The sequence below is a fragment of the Mirounga angustirostris genome, unplaced genomic scaffold (assembly GCF_029215605.1).
Source record: "Mirounga angustirostris isolate CCGP_5_RB_7025 unplaced genomic scaffold, mMirAng1.0.hap1 SCAF_15, whole genome shotgun sequence".
NCBI classification, from domain to species: domain Eukaryota; kingdom Metazoa; phylum Chordata; class Mammalia; order Carnivora; family Phocidae; genus Mirounga; species Mirounga angustirostris.
In genome coordinates, this window is record NW_026991723.1 from 50,745,267 (window position 1) to 50,762,915 (window position 17,649).

The 17,649-nt window shown below is 37.4% G+C and overlaps 1 pseudogene; it reads left to right on the forward strand.

Moving 5' to 3' along the window:
• The first annotated feature begins 17,242 nt into the window (after nucleotides 1-17,242).
• LOC123850325 (U6 spliceosomal RNA) lies at nucleotides 17,243-17,338 on the forward strand (annotated as a pseudogene).
• The last annotated feature ends 311 nt before the right edge of the window (nucleotides 17,339-17,649 follow it).

Sequence of the window (17,649 nt, forward strand, 5' to 3'; positions counted from 1 at the left end):
CCATCACGTTTCCCCAATCTTTCCCTTGAATCCAACTGAGACCTGCAAGACTTAGAATCAAATTGCTTGAGTTTGAAATTTGTCTTCAGCACTTCCAAGCTGTGTATCCTTAAGCAAATTATTTAAGCTCCCTGAGCCTTGGTGAGCACATTTAGGTGCCACACGCAGCAATATACCTACTCATCAGGTTGGGAGGACACAGTGAGTTAACACAGGGAAAGGCCCAACAGAATGTCCGACATCTAGTAAGCATTTGATAAATAGTAGCTATTGTTAAAGGAGAGACGGATGCCACAGAAGTTCAGTTTTGACGGATGCCACGGAAGTTCAGTTTTAATCATTTTGGCCCAGCTTCAGAGCTTATCACCATCTTGGCATCTTTGGAGCATATTAACCACCTCTTCCATATTTCTGTCTTCCTGTGGCTTGTGTGATGTACCCTGGAGACCTCCCCGCCCCAAGATAGCACCAACTCGTTAACAGTTTGAGCACAATCTTTCCACCAGATATAAGTTCCTTTTGTCTGTACTATATTGGTCCATCTTATCCACAAAAAAAAAATGACCACAAAATTCTTTGTCAAATGCTTTTGCAAATTAAAAATAGAGAGATTGTCTTATTATTATTTAGACATCAGAAAATGAAATCAATTTTTGTGGTGTAACTTGTTCTAATGACCCCTCAATGATGTCTGAAGGTCAGTGCTTTTTCTTTTTAAATCTTCCCAAATCTCTTAATACTCTGAGAATTTTAATAAAGTCAGTTAAAATCCACCACTTTATACTTCTACTGTCCATATTCCTCAGAGCAGAGCTACATTCATATTCTTTATAATACTCTTATTCAGACATCTGTAGTAATTGTTTCTATACTAAATAGAGATCCTACTGTGGAAACATTGATGGGATTAGATCTAACACATCATTAAAATAGGTGTGCTAAGAAGGTTATTTCTAGCAGGGGCTAGAATTGGCCTGAGTTTGGTCAAGACGTGAAATGAAATTTTTAAGAATGTTGTTTTGGAGCAAGTTTGGGGGACAGTCTGACCAGCCTGTTAGCATTGCCTATTAATGAGCACAAGATTGATGTTTTGCACCCAGTTTTGGTAGGACTCCCAGAGGACTCTAACACTGGGTCTCATCATGTACAATTATGTACCCACATACCCAGCATCGGTATAAGTGGGCTTGAGACTCCATCTAGGGCTTTCTGGTTATGAGGTGTTCCATGCTCATATAACAAGTGTCTGATCTGAGAGAGAAGGCACATGTGATATGGACCTGCAGCAGGAAAACAGAAGACGACTGCTGGCTTCTCTAAACTCTTTGCTTAATGCTATTTTGATACAATATGCTATTGCTATTATGTGTCCTTTTCAGGCAACAAAGTATAGATTCAGAAGTATTATCATTTGGGGTCTTATGAATTCACCATTTGCACAACAGGCAAAATAAACTGCCCCATTATTTGTTAGTTACAGATTTTTATATAGTTAATAGGTTCCTAAAGTAATTCCATTTCTGTTATTTCTATACATGGGCTAATCAGTTATGACATATACCTATTGAAAGTAAGCATCATACAAGGTAAAACGAGATAAAATACTAATCAGCCCTCATCTAGATGGCAGCCCATCACAATGGTGAATGTGGAAGCAAGTGTCTCACTTACATGTAAAGTGTTAAGCTAAGAATGATCAGGGTTGGGACACTTGGCTGGCTCAGTCGGTAGAGAATGTGACTCTTGATCTTAAGAGTTGTGAGTTCGTGCCCTACATTGGATGTACAGCCTACGTAAAAAAAAAAAGAAAAGAAAAGAAAAGAGAGAATGATCAGAGTCAGTGGTCTAAGAGGAATTCCTTACAGGGAGAGTGGTTCATGGAGAAAGAAGAGGGTTGACAAAAGATGAAGACACAATTCTCCAACATAAGAGGATGGCATATACCAAATTAAGTTCAAGTTCTAGAGCCATTACATACTTTTTATATGGCTCCAGGTGAAACTGTGTACATTTCTGAGAATTTGTGATATAATCTAGGGAGAAGAGCTGACATATATCATTCAACCTCCAAGTAAACATTCAGTTAGCAATTTTAATTTCAATATTAGGAATTTTTTTAAGATTTTATTTATTTATTTGAGAGAGAGAACACGAGCAGGGGTAGGAGCAAAGGGAAAGGGAGAAGCAGACTCCCCACTGAGAAGGGAGCCCAATGTGGGGCTCAATCCCAGGATCCTGAGATCATGACCTGAGCCGAAGACAGACACTTAACTGACTGAGCCATCCAGGCACCCCAATATTAGGAATTGTGAACCTTCTTTTCTTTTCTTTTACAAGATTTTATTTATTTATTTATTTTAGAAAGAGAGAGAGAGAATGCATGCGAGTGGGAGAAGGGGCAGAGGGAGGGGCAGAGAATCTCAAGCGGACTCTGCACTGAGCTCGGGAGCCTGATGCAGGGTTCAATCTCACAACCCTGAGACCATGACCTGAGCTGAAATCAAAAGCTGGACACTTAACTGGCACCCAGGCACCCCATGAACCTTATTTTATTTTCTTCATGGCACTTAGTACTACTTGAAATTATCTCAATTACAGGCTTTACTTATTTACTGTGTTTTCCCACTAAAATGGAACCTCTTTGACAACAGAGAACTTTCATATCAAGCTCACCAATGTATCCCTAGTGCCAAGAATAAAGTTTAACATCTTGTTGATAATTTAAAAAAGTCACTTCATTTATTAAATGTTCATTATACTCTACACATTATTATACATGTTTTGTACTATATAAAAATATATATATATTTGCACCACTATGTACATGCCACACCAGTATGAAGTAGCTACCACCTCAAAACTCATTTTACAAATGAGGAAAGCAAGGCATAAAAGGTTTAAGTAAATTGCTCAAGGTCACACAGCTAACAAATGTCAGAGTCATGAACTCAGGTAGTCTGGCCCCAGAATCCACGCTCATAGAAACTCCCATAAAGAGAACAGCTAAATATCCAGATCATCTTTAAAAATCACTTCTTAATCCTTGCTAAATAGTTCAGTGTTTTATTTCCTTAAGTTATTAGAAATTCAAGTATCAAAACCTAAATTCTACCAAGGTAAGCAAGCTCCTTTCCAAAAGAAAGCAGATCAAGGATCCCTCATAGGGGGAGACGAACCATGAGAGACTATAGACTCTGAGAAACAAACTGAGGGTTCTAGAGGGGAGGGGGGTGGGGGATGGGTTAGCCTGGTGATGGGTATTAAAGAGGGCACGTTCTGCATGGAGCACTGGGTGTTATATGCAAACAATGAGTCATGGAACACTACATCAAAAACTAATGATGTAATGTATGGTGATTAATATAATAATAAAAAATTTAAAAAAAAAAGAATCCCTCATAACTTCAGATGTTTCAAGTAATTCCAATGTCACCTCTGAGAGGAATTTATTTGTGTCACACAAATAGAAGCAGGTGGCCTGGTGCAGGTGTTGTCATGTTTGTGGAGCTTTAATGAGGATGTGAGAGTTTACTGAGAAAGAATAACAAAAATGAGGTGTTTCTTTCCCTCCAACTCGAGCTTATCTAAGGGGAAAAAAAAACGAGCCACATTACAGTAATACAGGTGACAGAAGTAGACAATAAACTGTTTCTTCTAAGTTAAAAAGAAAACTTTACATAATTATGAGAGCCCTTATTGGTAGAGGGAAGCAGAGATAGGCAATGGGAATCATAAAATGTAAAATCATAAGATGCCAATTCTTTTTTTTTTTTTTTAAGATTTTATTTATTTATTTGAGACAGAGAGAATGAGAGAGACAGAGAGCACATGAGAGGGGGGAGGGTCAGAGGGAGAAGCAGACTCCCTGCCGAGGAGGGAGCCCGATGTGGGACTTGATCCCCGGACTCCAGGATCATGACCTGAGCCGAAGGCAGTCGCTTAACCAACTGAGCCACCCAGGCGCCCCGATGCCAATTCTTGAGAGAGAACCAGAACATCCCAAAAAGACTTGGATTCGTTTCTTACCTTATTGAAAGGTTCACCTCACACAGAGAATGGCATGTCTCTGTAATTTGTTTTTCCAGTTCAGTTCAATTTAAAGTTTAAAATATTACTATTTAAAAAAAAAAGACCCATCATCCCTAAATACCCTACAATGTAGGTCATCCCAGGCCTATAACTGATTTTCTGCTTTTCAAATTCTTATATTACAAGGTAAATTTCTATGGAGTTGAGGAAAGGAAGAAGCATATCTCAATAACAAAAAAGAATCTTTAAAAACAAAGTAAAAGGGATCCACCCACTTTTCGTGGCTTTTCCTTTTAGATTTTTTTTTTCTGTGTAATAATTAAGTCATTTATCATCAATGTCTTGGAAAAGGAAAGGAGAGGAGACTCCAAATAAATATGACTCTGTGAGTTTATGTTTTGAGTTCCTTGTACTGCTCTAAAATAAAAATGAAAAATAAATACTTAAAATTAAAGACATAGGTGTCTCAAATAAGAGAGAGATATATAGTACATTGCATCAGAAGTAGAATAGAAATGCTAAGCGGGCTGAAATCAAGAGCCTGCTGGGCTCCAGGTTTGTAAGCTGACAGAAGTAAGTATACATTTGATTCCTGCCTTTGTTGCTGCAAAGTAACAGGGGAAAACAGAATCACTGATTGCATTGAGGGCTAGAGCAGGCTCACCTCATAAAGAAGGCCTAACAGACATTTCCAGTGGTTCTAGGATTAAAAATAGTTGAAAACGACTGTGTTAAAACTCACACACACACACACACACACATACATCAACAGATACAAAGAAAGAGTAACAGAACCAAACTGCTTTCGGGTCTAGGGGCTGCATCTTCCTTAAGACCAACATCAAAACAGAATAGGAACCTGAACCATCACTATGAGAGTGGGGAAATGGAAAACTAGGTGGATGTAAATACCCACCTGCTAGATAAGGGAACGGTATGTAGTTGGAGTAGAAAAAAAATGAGCATGTAGAAAGACAGTCCCAAACTTAACAATAAGAGAGATAAATTCAGCCCCAATAAAATGGAAGTAACAGAGAAATCCCAGAAAAACATTAACAAATTATGTTTAAGGTCTTCAAATAAATGAAAGAAAGAATATATAAAAATTACAAAAATTATAAACTGAAAACAGGGAGATGGTAATCAAGAATAGACAGATATAAAAATTAGACCATTAGAAAACTCACTATTAGTATGGATATTTTAAAAACTTAAGGGAAATAAATTCTAGGTATTTATCTTACATATCAAGTAGAATAGTATCACTTCAAGGTAGATTCTGAAGTTTAAGCTGTATACTGTAAATTCTAAATGAAGAACTCTAATAAGCCAAAAAGATAAAATAAAATGATAAATAATATTCAATTAGTTCAAAATAAAACAGTGAAAGAGAAAAAAGGGAAACAAAGAATACGTGAGACAAAGAGAAAACAAATAGCAAGTTGGTAGCTTTAAACTCAGCCATTTAAATATTTACATTAAATGTAAATGGTCTAAACAACCCAAGTAAGACGGAGAGCATCAGATTGCATAAAAAAGCAAGACTAAGATAAATGCCAACACTAAGAATCTCAAAATAATTATACTCTATAGAAGAAGCAATTCAAACTAGAGTACATTATATATGATAACATTTATATGAAAGTCTAAAAAATACAAGCCAATCTATGGTGACAGCAGATCAGTAGTTGTCTGGGGAGAAGGCAGTGAGGTCTAGGAGGGAAGGATTAAAAAGGGGCACAAGAAAATTCAGGGAAATGATAGATATGTTCATTTTCTTGATTGAGGTAATGGTTTCAGAGATCTATTCATATGTCAAATTGTACACTTTACATATATGCAATTTATTTTATGTCTATTTTACCTCATTAAAACGGTTAATGAATGAATGAATGAATAACAGATAGGTAGGTAGGTAGGTAGATGGATAATACACTGGCAGTGGAACATTATTGTCAGGTAAAACAAAGGCAAAATGCATTAATAGAGATTGAGAGTAATATGACATAAAAATAAGACAGAAACTCACAAACTAAATATACAGCTATAGACTGATATGCATCTAAGAACATATTTCTAAATACATAAAGTATAAACTGAATTATTAGAAGAAATTATTAAATTCACAAATATAGTGGGACAATTTAAAATACATACCAGAAATTAATATATCAATTATTAATTCGTCTAACAAATTTTATTTAGAACACATTTTTAAAAATAGATCAGATAATAAATCACATACAGAAAAACTCAACCAAAATAAATACATCAGTGATGTTTTCTAATTCTAAATGCTACTTCATAAAAAACAACAAAAACACACTCTTAGAAAAGATAAATTAACTTTTAGATATTTAAAAAACCATAGTCTAATTCATGAGTTAAAGATGAAATTACAAGGAAAAATTTTTTAAATATTCTGAAATTGGTTTAAAAAAAGAAAGCCCCTACTTCAAAATTCTACAATGCAGCCAAAGAAATTCTTAGAGAAAGTATGTAGCTCTAAATGTATTCCTTAAAAAAAAAAAGGAAAGTGACAGTAAATCAATTTAACATTTAAATCAACTACCAAGAAAAGAAATTAAAAACTAATCTAGTAAATTTAGGAGAAAAGAAATTAGAAAAATAAAAGCAAAAATTCAAGAAAATAACCTTTTTTTTTATTTTTTTCAATCAAGACCAATAAAATGTGCAAATTTCTGGGAAGGTTGATCAAAGGTAAAAGAAAAAGGTAAAAATATACTAGGGACTTAAAAAGAGCCGTAAGTTAGGGGGGTCTGCCTGGCTCAGTCAGTAGAGCATGCAACTCTTAATCTCAAGGTTGTAAATTCAAGCCCCACATTGGGTGTAGATATTACTTAAAAATAAAAATCTTTAAAGAAAAAGATCCACAATTTATATTTTAATGATATTTAGTAATAGTATAACTACAAAAAAACCTAGATCAAGAAATTAAAAACCTGGGCGCCTGGGTGGCTCAGTTGGTTAAGCGACTGCCTTCGGCTCAGGTCATGATGCTGGAGACCCAGGATCGAGTCCCGCATCGGGCTCCCTGCTCGGCAGGGAGTCTGCTTCTCCCTCTGACCCTCCCCCCTCTCATGTGCTCTCTCTCTCTCTCTCTCTCAAATAAATAAATAAATAAAATCTAAAAAAAGAAATTAAAAACCTGATAATTTTCAATAAAAATATAGATTATATAAATTAAAATATTTTAAAACCTGATTTTTCAAAATCACAAAGAATAAAGTATAAGTAAAAAATATCTTTTAACAAAAAGCCAGTAGGCCTAAAATAGTTACTCAGAAATAGGTCATCTATATTTCATAAAAATCAATTTAAAAAAATAGAAAAATAAGAATCACAACATGAACTATAGCACAAAGAAGGAAAACTAGTCATTTCAGCAAATGCAAAAAAAAAAAAAAAATTGCTGACATAAATAGTAAGTTAGGCTTGAAATGTCCTTAAATTTACAAGTGTCTCAATCAAAGAGAACAAAGAGCAACCACATATTAAATGATGAGACTATATAACTTATCCCACAAACAGTAAGATAAGGCAAGGATGTTTGTTTTTACAACCAGTAGTCAACATGAATTAAAGTTCCTAAACAATAAAAAAAGTAAGAAAAGATAAAAATTGAGGGGAGAAAAAGAGAAAACAATGTCATTATTTGCAGGCAAAAAAATTATACACATAAAAAAATCTAAGAAACTTCATAGAAAACTATTAGAAATAGTTCTATAAAATTGCTAAATATATCATCAATACAAAAATATTAAGTGTTATATATTCCAAATTACCAATTTTTTAAATCAGCATAAATGTTTTAAGATAAAATCAAGTATAACTCTCAAAAATTAAAAGAAAAAGGGATTATTTTTTTAATAGAAGAAAAGTGAGTAAGTACATGGATCAAGCCAGGATCACAAACATCTGGTTAATAGAGGTGACAGAAAGAGCAAAAACAAGGGAAGGGAGGAAGTTATCAAAAAGAAAAGGAAAATGGAAAAATTCCCAACACTCAAGGGAGTTTCCAAACAGAATAGGACCACTGATTGTCTCACACAATGCTTAAGAGGCTCATATGAAAACACAACACCTCGGTTTTATAGAAACCAGAGATTATGAGAAACTTTGTAAGCTTCTGGGGGAGGGGGAGTGCAGAGGCTCAATTTCACATGTAAAGAATCAAAAATCAGAATATCAGGCTCAGGCTTGTTAACAATAACAAAATGAAATCTTAAAGACAGTATATGGATACCTTACACATTCCAAGGTAAAAATATTTCTGATTTGACTTGTACTCAGGCAAACTATTAGTCAGTTGTGAGGTTAGCCCCTAGAGGATGTGTTCAAAAAAATATGGTAATCAATCAAACATCAGTGTAGATATTCCAAGTAGAAAGGCTTTAATAAAGGGAACTAGAAAATTACACAACCGATGGATGGGGCGCCTAGGTGGCTCAGTCAGCTAAGCTTCTAACTCTTGATTTTGGCTCAGGTCATGATCTCAGGGTCATGAGATCGAGCCCTGCTGGGGCTCCCCACTCGGCGGGGAGTCTGCTTGAGATTCTCTCTCTGCCTCTGCCTTTGCCCTCACCCCACCCCCAGCTTGTACTCTCTCACATGCACATTTCTCTCTCTCTAAAATAAATAAATAAAAAATTTTTAAAAGGAAAATTGCATAACTGATGGAAATACTGGGAAAGTGGGTTCAGAGAAAGTGTTGAATTCCATCTCAGTTGCTTGCAGCCCCAAGGGTGATTCTCAAGAGCTTCCCACTTCTACCTACAGTCTGCATGTAACTGCCATCAAAGAATAATGTCTTCTATTTTGCCTTTCAAAAGTTCCTGCAAATACTCTCTTTGGTAGACATTACCCCAAAATTATGAGAAAAAGAATTCTGGAAAATGGAGTCTCAAGCTCCTGCCATGCAATGCAGAGGAAAATATTAAAAATGATGAGAGTGATGTTTCCCATACAACAGACGATCTTTCACAGGAAGAAGACATGGGACCCAGAACCGGCCAGCTGGAGAGAGGGGAAGGGGATCCCAAGATTCTCATCAAGAGAAATCTGGGAGGACAGCAAAACAGCAGGTCCAGTACAGATCAAAGCAAGAGGGCCAAGAAATCTAGGAATGATATTACTGAGAGGAAGAGAAATGAGAACCTAATGGCTCAGCTGTAAGCAATATTTACATAATCCTAATAATGTAAGTTAAAAACTAGCATTCGATTTTGTATCACCAAAATTGTAAATAATTCAAATGTCCAAAAACATGGGTACTGAAAAATTTCAGCATATTCAGAAATTAAAATATTACAGAGCAATTAGTGTATAAACTAGACATGTATATTGACATGGTTAAATCTCACTAACATGAGACGGATTATGAAAATAACAAGTTGAAGTACATTACTTTTGATGGAAATACTTAAAACAACATCATCCACTGTTTGGGGTTACATATATCTTATTAAAAAGTAAAAGCTATGAACTGGATATTCACAAAATTTATGATGGCAGTTGGAGAGAAGGAAACAAGGATGAAAAGAGAAAGGTAATATTTTCTGATAAGGGGAATATAAGGGAACTTATTTGTAGTTATTGATTTTTAAAAAAATATATTTGAAATGAATATTACCTATAATGTATTCATCTTGGGTAGTGAGTACATGATGTTTGTCGCAGTGTCCTTTATATAGTTCTGTTTATTTTCTCAACTGAAAACAAGGATTTCAAAAAGCAATTTGCCTACCCAGCTCCTTGATAGCCACAGAAGTCATGTCTTTAGGAGATAATTCAGGAGGAATGTGGTCTATCATTTTGTGATTAAGCAATTTAGATCAGTTTTTTTCTATTTCAGAACTTTTTGAACTAAAGTCTCATAAGGAAGTGCAGTAAACATCACTACTGGCTATTAATAGCTCAGCCTCCTACAGGGCACATCCTCCCATTAAGAACACTTTCCTCAGTCAGCATCAAAACAAGGTACTGATAATAATAACAAACACTTCTAGACAATTTGCCAGGCACTCGCAGAGCTAAACTTTTACTGGCTGTTTAATGTGCCAGCAAGTGTTAGGTCCTTTACATCCATTGTCTCATACGACCTCCTCAGAGCCCCTATAGCATAACATAATTAAAGAAATGCAAGCTTTAGAACAGGTGAATCAGAGTCGGAAAATTTGCTCCATCCCTTACACACCCTGTGATCTTGGAGCTACAAAATATCTCTGAGCCTGTCTTATATATGAAACGAAGAGAATTTGTCTCCCTTACAGGTAACAGTAAGGGTCAAATGAAAAAAATCTAGGAGCTAGCATGGTACCTAAGTAGGACCTCAGTAAATGTTACCAACCCATTTTACAGACAAAGGGACCAAAGCTCTCAGTGATGTGACCTTGACCACACAAAAATAATAGAATCAAGGAGGAACGGCAGTTAAGAGCATGGACTTTAGAGCGAGGCTACCTGCAGTTCAAATTCCAGCTCTGCCACCTACCAGCTGTGTAACTGTAGGCAGGTTGTTTACTTTCTCTGTGCCTTAGTTTCCCCATATGTAAAATGAGAATTGCTAGAGTAACTATGTCATAGTAATGTTATGAAGATTATATAACTAAGTACTTGGAACAATCTGACATATAAGAAGCACCATGTAATTTCATTAATAATCAGTAACAAGTCACACACTCAATATATGGGAATTCATGCTCCATGAAAGGAAGTGTGGAGTTGCTCCTTACATTGCCCTCTAGCTGCCTCAGCCAGCAGGGGTGGTAGTATGTGGACACTATGGTTTTGGGGGTGGTTTGCATTTGTTAGCAAGTGTTAGGAGGACCCTGGTGCATAAAAGAAAGAGGCATAAAGGTAAAGTGTCATCAACATCTTCAATTCTTACCTTCCCATGGGTGATGCTCTTTTCAGCTCTTTTGTATGTTTTTTTCAGAAGTTTCAACTAAGCCGATCGACAAGTGCACAGGAGCTAACTCTTAAGATTTAACGACAGTCCTAAGCTCACACTGGCTTGCACTGAAATATGGACAAGTCTCTGTTCCTCCATGACATGTCCTTTTCCCTTTTGCCAGCAGCAGTGAGGACTAACTGGCACCAAGACCCCATTATCCTCCTCCTGAAGGGCATGCGTAACTCACTTAATTGCTTCACACTACAGTACACTGCTATTTAGAACCAGTCTGTTTCTTTCCGTTGTAACAGCATGGAAATAAATAAGCAATTTTCATACATTAGGAAACATAAGCATGCCAGAGTCTAATTCATACTTATGTGATTAATAAACCAGAGCACTTAGATGAAATACACTGCACCACACAAACACTATTCCATTAGACCAGTTGTTTGAGTGTGAGATATTACCCGCAGTGGTCTCACTGCTGGACCCAGTAAACAGCCCCAATATGGAAACTCATGGAACTTTCCCATCCTGGGGTGGATGCTCTCCTTTAGGTTGAAAAATGAAGAGTGAGAAATGGAGAGCCAACTTTCCTGCTGTTTTAAGTGGTACTGGCTGTGCGTAAGCTAGGAGCCGGCTACATGATTCTGAGCAAATATATTTTCTGTGCCTTGTTTATTAATGGACAGAAAAGCTAGCCTGAAAATGAAATTGATTTTATTCACTTAGGATTTTATACTCCATTGCACAACCACAACCCAGCAAATTCTTCATTAAGAGAGATAATTACTTTAATGAAGATTAAATATAATTTAAAATTCACATTTATCTTTATCTACCTAAAGCAGGTCAGAATTAACCTAAAATGGTTAGGGAAGTGGGAAGGAATGGGTTTCTCCAAAAAGTCTCCATCTGGTTATACAGAGGTGAGTCTGATCTGACAGTCATCCCTGCCTTTCTTCCTCTTTCTCCAATTCTTCTCGTTTCATCCATTAGTGTCTCTCACATCAAGCCCCAATCAGACCTCCTGCTTTCTAATAATCTTAATTTTGGAATGTTTGGCAGAGGCAGCAAGATAGCAGCAATTACTATCTGGGATGTTCGATGATCTATGAAAAGCTGTATCTATGATGGGCATATGGGGGGGAAACATTAAGATCAAAGAAGTGGCAGGTTGGTTTTAGAAATATCCTCCCTCCTTGTGGCAGAGTGTTTCCATTCCACCTGCCAATGAGAGGAAGCCAAGAATGATATTGAACTGATTGGTATTACTCATCATTTCATGTGGTGTTAGAATTGCTCCTCATTAATGGCATTTGAGCATTATTGTGGAAAGAGCTTAGGAGACAAAAAAAAAAAAGAATTTAACTCAGCTTCTCCTCCTACCAAATGTATGATTTCTTAACTTCTCTGAGTCTGGGACTCCTCATTTGTAAGATGGCACTAATACCTCCCACCTTGATTTCAAAAGATTTAGAGCACCTGGCATTAGAGAATACTCATAAATGTAATATACTGCCTGTTGTAAGTTTTCTTCTAAAAGCTCCAAAACACGCTACCAATGATCCAGTGATCCCTAGGTGACAGCAACACTTGGTTCTGCAGAAGTGACCAGTGAGTTTTGCCCCAGGCTCTTGCTGTTTCTGACCTAAGAGGTGGCACAGACTAAAGGAGGGGCACAGAGAAGCAAAGACCCCCCCAGCACAGATAGGCACAGCCCTGAGTGTCTTACCATTCATTTTCCAGGGAGGAAAACTAAGTCTAGTTTAGTGGGAAGATACAATTGGCTTCCAGATGCAGTATTTCAAATGATGGCTCTCATTTACTGAATACTGATGGGACATGACACATTACATACATTATATTATTTAATGAGTATAACTATATAGTTTATCATCCGAATCAGGACACTTTCAGAGTCAAAGGAAATGTTGTAAATAATTACCTCAAGACAGCAAGTGTAAACCTGGACTGTCCTGGGCAAACCGATTATATGGTTGCCCCATGTTTAATCCATGTAATCACTCTATGACATATAAAACATTCCCAATTTTACAGGAGGAAACTATGATACGGAGTGGTTAAAAGCAACAGGCCTGAGGTCATACAAACTATCAAATGGCAGACCCACGGTCGGAACCTCAGCCTGTAAGATGCTAGAGCTCCTTCCCTTTAACAGACTCCCTCCTTGAAACCCTTGCATCACAATATCAGCTGCCAAATAACAGCATTAATTTTGTTTTGAAACCCTGCCTTTATTGAGTGAATATCATATTTCAAGTTCTGGGTCATGACTTCCAAATGCTATCAAAAAAGAGGGCAAAATGGGTAAAGAGAAAGCAAAATGATGCCAGTAAAGCAGTCTTATCCTAATGAGTATCCGGTTCTTTCTGAGACACAACACAGCCTGCATACCAAAGGCCTGAGCTAAGGCTTATTCAAGCATGGAGAATGACAGTCAGCAGGGCCAGACATCAATAAGCCTCCTTCCCCATGTGCTGGTCTATATTCTCATGCATCCAATGAATTCCTTGATCTAGATCAATTTGCTGCTAATATTTAGTGATCTGCGATCACAAATAAATTTGATTATTCCTATAACATGCCAGAAACTATTCTTCCCCCCCCACCCACCCCAGAGCTTAATAGATATAAAAATGTAGAGAGATGATCAACATTCAGGTCTCTCCTCAGTGTTTCTGTAGGTGAAATAGATGGGTGCCACACACTCGTCCTTTGGCCCACCTTCCAGTCACTGTCTGAGCTTCCCTTGTCTCTTTAAACACCAGAAGGGTGGCCAGTCGGGCCTGGTTCAGAAGCTAACTGCATTGGCAGAGACAATAGAATTTATCTTTTAGCAGAGAAACAACAGCTCAAATCAGTCATAGATGCCAAGCATCCTTAGTCACAATCCCTAATGAAAGACCATCCCCAGAGACCAAGCATGCTCCTGACCCCAGGAGGGGTGACCAGGTATTTCGGTGATTCTATAAAAGATCCCAGCTTGAGACACAATAAGAATCCTAAGTCAGTATTCAATTCCATTTCTCTGAAGGTGTGTGACCTTAACATAACACCCAAACACTCTGAGCTGCAGATTTCCCAACAATAAAACATTGCTTCTCAAATGCGAGTGGGCAGAACAATTACCTGTAGGGCTTGTTAAGCTGGAGGAGATATTAACTCAGTCCCTATTTGTTAAAACACATTCCAGGGGCCCTCCCTTGGAGATTCTGATATATTAGGTCTGCTTGTAGAGCCAGAGATTTTGCATGTCTCATAAGTTTCCAAGTCATGGTGATGATGATGATGATGATGTCCACAGACCACAGTTTGAGTAGTACTAAATTGTATCAGTAATACCAACCTCACAGCTTGTGTGAAAATAGGAAGAGATGTGCTGATCTTCAGCAGAGATGCTGACTCATAATGCCTCTCCGTCAGCATGCATATACTGAAGAGAAGATGAACAAAAGTCCAAGAGTATTAGTAGGAACAAAACTTGGGGACATTTAATCATTTCAAATATGCCAGGTACAGGATTTAATTACATCCCAATCCCTGAGTTATAATCCATTCTATGTAGCAATACAAATGAGGTCCCAGTCTCAAATGGTGAACTTACCCAAAGGCCTCCCACTTCTCTGGGGTTTTTTTTAAACACAAAACACATTTTTTTGCTCACAAAGTCCATTCGCCCCTTTAGGCTCAGCTGCATCTCCATGGCATCCAAACCATATTTCAAATCATCTTGACCACTACTTAAAAAATAAAACATATGTAAGACTGTTGAATCACAGACCTGTACCTCTGAAACAAATAATACATTATATGTTAAAAAAAGAAGATAGTAGGAAGGGTAAAATGAAGAGGGGGAAATCAGAGGGGGAAGACAAACCATGAGAGACTGTGGACTCTGAGAAATAAACTGAGGGTTCTAGAGGGGAGGGCGGTGGGGGGATGGGTTGGCCTGGTGATGGGTATTAAAGAGGGCACGTTCTGCATGGAGCACTGGGTGTTATGCACAAACAATGAATCATGGAACACTACGTCAAAAACTAATGGTGTAATGTATGGTGATTAATATAACAATAAAAAATTAAAAAAAAAAAAGAGGGCACGTTCTGCATGGACCACTGGGTGTTATACGCAAACAATGAGTCATGGAACACTACATCAAAAACTAATGATGTAATGTATGGTGATTAACATAACATAATAAAATTTTTAAAAATTAAATAAATAAGTAAATAAATAAATAAATAAATAAATAAGTCTTCCCATTAGAACAGCTCTCAAGCAATAGGTGAAGTGATATTTACTTTCCTGAAAACAGGAGTCCCCTGTTAGACGAACTGTCCCCCCTATGATCAGCTGGAGTCCTTCAGTCTGTCCTTGTCTAATGCAGCACGGTAATCAGGGAACTGGCCTCCCTGCCTTCTCTTCCCTTCCTCCCCTCCCTCCATTCTGTCTTTCTCTTTTCCCGACATTATTTAATCTCTCGGTTGCAGCTTCTTGGGATTAGCTACAGCATCTATTAATAGTTTTACTTCTGTTTACAGTTCCAAGGGGAGAAAAATGGCTCATTCCTTTTCTCCAATCTTGAAGATATGTCTTATTGCAGCAGGAGGAAGAGGCACAGGCCCCGTGAATAACCTATTTCTACAATCATTCCACTGTAAAGATGCTAATGTGCTTCTATGCCGAATGGATCCATTTAATAGGCAGAACAAGTTGGATATAAACTCTTTAATTGCTTTCAGCACACCGATTATCTTCCTGTGTCACCTATTGTATAATGCAAAAATGTTAACAAAAGCACTTACTGAAGACATTATTGGGAATTAAAAAACAAAGAACCATCAGTTGTCACTAAATATGCCTTTCATATTCCCAAATGAAATGCCTTTGCGCACTCAAGAAATAGGATAGAAATGTGCAGGCCTGCCATTGTCAACTGCAAACATCTTCATTAGATTTTGATCCAGCTGCTGCAAGATCTATAAAAAGAGCTATCAAAGCCTGCAACTCATTATTGGTTATTTCAGGAAAACTTCAAAAAACCATCCCTAAACCTGCACTGATCTTTTCTGACAACTTCCCTGGGCCGGGTAGTTGGTCTGCAAGGAGCGGTGTTAAAAACCCCGGAGGAGCCAGCCCCGGAATGCCTGTGCCTGTCAAGGAGAAGCCACAATCGCAAAGCCAACCTGTATTCCCAGACACTTGAGCTGTAAATCTCTGCCTATCACCCCCCCACATCTCCTGTTCTGACCTAGCTTTATCTCCCTAAAAGCATATAAGTGAAAGTAGCCAAACTCGGGTCTTTATAGACCAAAACGGAGAGATTAATATATGCGATGTCTCATAACATCCTTTCTTGGTTGCAATAAATCTTCTCATGCATATTGGCAGTCAGCTCATTTCTAGCATGTTATTTTCTGCAGTCTGTTTTAAAAGAGGAAAAAGGGAGTCAGCAGGGAAGGGGAAGAAGAAAGAAAAGAAAGGAAAAAGAGAACCTGTCGGGGTTCTGGGGATAGTGTATAGAGAAGGTTAAAGGACACAAACCATAAATGTCAAAATTACCCACAATTCTTCCTGTGAATTCTGCTGAAACAGAAGGGATCCTACAAAGACTGAAGAGCATTCATACTAATCACAGTCCCTGGCATCTTGACTTGGGGACCTCTTCAGTCAGGCCTAGGTCTCCAGAGGCTTCTGATGGATACCACACAACTCAGAGAAAACAACTGTTAGAGCTCTGTTACTGTCATTTAGGAAGGACTCTTTCCCCTCTTGGTCTGTATGTCTCTCTATTTATGACAAAGAGAAACACAAATTGTGAGCACTATTATTCAACCTTGGTAAACAAGTAGGGAAGAATACACAGACCCCTAATGCAATCTGCTTTAAAGATTTTTGGCTTTGGGGTGCCTGGCTGGCTCAGTCACTAGAGCATGGGACTCTTGATCTCAGGGTCATGAGTTCAAGCCCCACACTGGGTATGGAGCCTACGTAAAAATATAAATAAATAAAATTTAAGATTTTTGGTTCTGTCTTCAATTTACCCACTAAATTATCTGCCTTATGGTCAAAAGTAAATTGAAATGCTCAAAATATTGATGTGATACCATATCCATTATTTGAATTAGGTACAAGAGCTCATTGGGGCATCAATTTATTGTATTTATACTGTTATTAAAACTATTACCCAAATCTTAATGCTCTGGAGACCCACAATATATTTTTTTCTTGCATATACCATTCTTACTCCTTCCAAACATGACCTTTTCTATGCTCTCTTCAGCAGCACATATAGTAAAACTGGAATAATATACAGAGAAGATTAGCGTGGCCCCTGTGCAAATTCATGAGGCATTCCATATTTTCTCATCTAAAAAAAATAATAAAGTTTATTAAATTTTTTTAAAAATATTTTAACTTTTTTTGGAAGTACGCTCCATGCCCAGTGTGGAGCCCAACGCAGGGCTCAAACTCACAACTGTTGAGATCAAGACCCGAGCCGAGATCAAGAGTCGGACACTTAACCAACTGAGCCACCCAGGTGCCTGAATTTTTTTTAAAAAGCATTTTAAAAACTAACTAAATAAATAAATAAATAAAATAACCTTTTCTGTAGTGCTTTGGCAATCATCTTCCCTCTCCTCCTGACTGCCTTAGTCAATGGAGTCACACTGTTA